The sequence below is a fragment of the Emydura macquarii genome, unplaced genomic scaffold (assembly GCF_026122565.2).
Source record: "Emydura macquarii macquarii isolate MOO-44397 ecotype Brisbane River unplaced genomic scaffold, CSIRO-AGI_Emac_v2 contig_2437, whole genome shotgun sequence".
Classification (NCBI taxonomy): Eukaryota; Metazoa; Chordata; order Testudines; family Chelidae; genus Emydura; species Emydura macquarii.
The window spans coordinates 1,475,858-1,480,571 of NW_027132574.1; the positions used below are offsets into that span (position 1 = coordinate 1,475,858).

A 4,714-nucleotide genomic window follows, 5' to 3' on the forward strand; every position below is an offset into this window, starting at 1 on the left:
TCTATATCAATCTCTACTTATCTTACGTAAGCATATATAAACTTGGGAAACTAATAGTGGGTGATTATTACACCAGATGTTTTCTGTTGGGGACTCAAAAGGGAATAATGATTGTGAAGTAAGAAGGACCCACTGAGAGACTGTTAGTCCTCTCAGCTGTAAATAATAATGCCTTCATACATATCAGGTGAACTGAGAATGTATAGACAGAACATCACAACATATTTCTGGGAGAATATTCTTTTGCAAAGAGGTATTCTTTATTTTAAAAAATCTATATAATGATCCTGTTTGGGAATGTAGTCAGGGAATGAAAACTGTTTTCTACCAGATAAAGTGAAGGAGAGACACAGAACCCTCTCTTGGTCTGACATCAAAAAGTTGGTAATGTACCTATTTCTTAGTATATTCTGTATAGTGCTGTATTAATCTCTGAATGATAAAATTAAATAATTCCAGTTGAGCCTGTTATTTGACAATCTTGAGTCATTAACTCAAACACACAACAAATGTAAGAAAATTAGAAAATTGGTTTCATTTATACCAAAAAGGCCACATTGATATAATCCAAGGAGTGTTGAAATTGTTTGTTAAAAGCAGATGATGTGGAGCCAGAAGTTAGTGAACCAAATTTGGATATTAGACCTAACTGAATGACAAAATAAAGTTTGTTAGTTGTGGATCGGTATAAGGACTTAAGTGGCATTGTATAGGCCCACTGACAAAAATTTAGACAGCAGCTGAGCAATGATTTTGAGAAGGCCAGTGGTGTCTAAATGTTGGACCTAGACACCTAAAGAGACAATTAAATACCTAGGGGTATGTCTACACTGCAGCTGGCAGTGAGACTCCAAGACCAGCTAGAAAAATTTGCACTAGCGGGGCTCTAGCTAGTGCCCTAAAAAATAGCATTGTGGATGTTGCTGCTTGGCCCACCAAACTCCCTGGGCTTGCGAGCCTGAGCTGCAATGTCCACACTGCTATTTTTTGTGCACTGGCTCAAGCGCGGCTACCATGAGTCTGTCTGCCTAGGCTGGGGGGCTTGCTTCCAGCAGTGTAGGCTTCCCCTCAATGCCTTTGTGGATAAGCCCTAAGTGATTAACCAAGATCGCAGAGTAAGTACTTGTCAGACTAACAGATGGAACCCAGGGCTCCTTATTCTAGTCTTTTGCCTTCCACTGCCACAAAATGAGCCTTCTTGTCCTAGGTTTTATCTGGTTTTACACTGAAGTCATGGTAAAGCATGAGAAATATTCCTAGGCTCGGTCAAAGACTAATAAATCTTAGTGAACCTCTAGGCTGAGATTTGAGGTTTGCGTTTGCACTGATGCCTGAATTCAAGTAAATTTCATGTTTCATAGATCTCATTCTCCCTAGAGTTGTGTACGAATATACTGTAGGTACTGACATTTCAAATAAACCTTAAGAACATGAATAATAATTTGACATGTCAGTGTGATCTGATTGCAATAGCTCTCAGTTCATCAGCTCAACAACTTACAAACTAAGAGAACCCAATTCCATTTTTTGGAAAGCAATATTAATACTTGCAAAGGTGCAGTGATCTTTGGCATGACTCAGTATTTCCCTTGTGAAACAGAATATATAAAATCTCTGTCAGAGCTAGTAATAACTGAAAAAGAGAAGAACAGATTTGGTGGATATTGTGAGTTCCGATAAATGTAACAAACATATAACACAAAGTAAAAATACAAAATCTTGCTTGTCTCAGTGTTATTGGGTCTGTGTACAAAGACAATGAAGGATATTTGAGGACATTGAGGTGTACAAGATACACTGCGAGAAACTCTGCTCTCTATGCAGTTCTCATTGAAGTCAATGTGTTACTGTGTATATAAAGGCAGAATTTAGCTCTCAGTAACTATGAACAAAGTAAAGGTTGCTAGTGGTGTTCAACATGCATGGAAATGACAGCCAGAAACTGAACAAAAGAATACAGTGGAAGTGACAGTGAGTCTCACTATGGGTATAAGCTTTTTGTAGAAATGAGCTAAAAGCAACACCTCAAGTATTGTCATTTGCCATGCCACCAGCAGCTATTTTTGTTAACCCAGAAAAAGAAAAGTAGCCTACAGGCCAAATGTTTCCACAGAGAATAAAAATTCAATTATTTCCTGAAGTTGAAAGACTTCACTTGAACACGCTATCCAATTTAACTGCACTAACAACAAAAACAACTGACTTAACTTAGAAGAGTGGGCACAGTGACTAATAGGAAGCAATACTGAGTAACCCTATTATTTTATCTTTTCCCAGCTGTAAGCAGAGTCTACTGGTTGCATGCTGAGGAAAAAGGAATTTTGTTATTGAAGCTACCTATATACGAATAATTGTAGAGAATCCTAAGATAACTGTTTCCCCCAATACTTGGGACAGATTTGGCATCAACATAATTGTTTGAGTTCTGTCAGTTCAGCACTACTCTGCCTTAAAGAGGAAATCAGACTTATTGAACACAGCACATTTCCTAAAATGGGAAAGGGGAGAAGAGTTTTGATCCCTTTGTGACAGAATTGGTGTTCTCCAATACATGCTTTAGGTTACCCCGGAGAGCACAGAAAGGGCTCAGATGAAGTTTATAGACAATGTTTGGTAATGTGCAAATCCCTCCCTTTATTACTAATTGTTATGTACCAAGTGTTAGAGATAGTATAGTATTTAGACCTATTTGTTTGCTTGAGTTAGAATTTTGGGTTTATTTACCTGCTTGAGAGTTGATGTTTTCAAGATGTAGTTGTCTGTGTATTACAACCTTATTGACATATGTAAACAAAGAACAGACACTGTGTGTTGTTTCTGCCTGCCCTACAGCCAAATGATTTTTTATATCTATGAGGAAAGATAAGGGGTATAGTTAGTGTTGCTAAGTGTAGTGGGAGTGTGATACATGGACTCCTCTCCCAAGACAGATGCCAGAACAAGGTCAAACAACCATTTGGGAGGGGCAAGGGGATGGGGGGGCATGAGAGAAAGAAACACTAAAGCCAAATAAAAGGTGACCATGGTGGGAAATAACCTCACCCATGGGGTTAAAAAAAAAAAAAAAGTGGTACCTGAGATCCCAGACCCAAGACCCTTCAAAACCGGAACAGGACCATAAATTGTAAGGGGTAGTAGCAAAGGCAGACACTAGGTAGAATTAAGCCTACCAAGAAGGAAGAGGAAAAAAGAGGGAAGGAAGCTTTACTGATGTGGAGAACTGTTCTATATACTTGCTTGCTAAACCCAATAAATATCACATTGCCTACTCTTTGAACTCTAGCCTTCTGCTTTGTGACTGAAAATGAAAAACGGAAGGAAAGAGGAGAAGCCCTAACATCAGGCAAGCCTTAGCCCCCTATGATGTAAAGAAGAGATGATCAGATGACTTGACTGCCTGCCTTTTGTGTAGCTTTATACTTCTTAATGAAAAGATCCTGCTATTTGATGTTGTGGTTCATCAAAGTTAGACACAGTAAGCACCATTGGATCAAATCCATCACTTGGCAAGTGCAGCTTAGAGTTTCCTGGGACTTGGAGGTGTACGTGAAGAAACCATACATAAAAACATAGATATCAATTGGACTGTTCTATGTGAGGAGGGGGACTTGAAGCAGCAGAACACCAGAAATAATTGCTGAAATATAAGTCATTTGAGAATCCCTATAAAGTTTATTTTTAACAGAACTCTCAAGTATTACAATGTTTGGGAGGGGTGAGGATATTATTCAAATGAACCTTATAAACATCCAGAGGTATTTTCTTGTCATTACAAATAAATTCTAAGAGCCAAATTTGCAAAAGGGTTTTGATGCCATTTAGGCACCTGAACTAAGTGGCCAGATTTCAAAAAATAATTAGCACCCAGCAGCTCCCACTGAGAACAATTTAGGACTCTAAATGTAGTTGCCAGGCAAAATGATGGAACTGCTGGGCACTGAACACTTTTCACTTTATTTTGGTGACAAAAAAGGAGCTAATCTCTTAGGAAAATCAGGTAAATACACATTTAATTCTACCATCCAAAAAAACCCAACAGTTCCCCCTCCCACCATCTCCCAGAGTGTTTAGTTAGTTTTGTACATTAAAAAATGCCTCTTAATATAAGTTAAGCTAAAAGGTCTGGAGGACTAACTGAGTCCCAAACCAGTTAGCAATCTGTATGTTCTAGAAGAAAAAAAAGTCAATAGCACTGGAACAGAAACGACCCAAGCCACATAATGAGCTTCCAAAGCGACTTCAGGAAGTGGTCTCAATAGAAAAGTAATTTCCTATATTAGTTTTGAAATTTGAGTCTGTGCTTTTTTAATAAAAAAGCAAGCATTATGGTAATGGTTATTGCTTTAGCATTTTTCCTGAAATACTATAATATGTGTTTCTTTAATAAGAGATCTGGAGTAATATTTCACTAGGGAAAAATTTAATAAAGCTCCAGATTGCATGTTGAAAACCTTCCTCGGTGCTTTGTCTAAATGTAGGCAGTTTCCATAAAATGCAAGATGCCAAATGCTGCTAACATTTGCATTAAAATGTGTGGAGTTACTCTGGATTTACACTGGTGTAACTGAGATCAGAATTTGGCCTTACAGGTTCTAATTAAGTCTGTGGAACAAACCACTGCACTTTATTTATATTATTTATAATTAATACAGAAAAATGTGCTTTGTGCTATGTTGGCTGAAGAAATAGCTGTTGGCCTAGCTGACACAGCTTC

General features: G+C 38.0%; 1 long non-coding RNA gene across 1 annotated transcript; it reads left to right on the forward strand.

Annotated features, from left to right (window-relative positions):
• Nucleotides 1-280: 280 nt before the first annotated feature.
• LOC137162616 (uncharacterized) lies at nucleotides 281-3,687 on the forward strand. Its single transcript, XR_010922426.1, has 2 exons — nucleotides 281-384; nucleotides 3,284-3,687. It is a non-coding gene; the product is annotated as an uncharacterized lncRNA (long non-coding RNA).
• The last annotated feature ends 1,027 nt before the right edge of the window (nucleotides 3,688-4,714 follow it).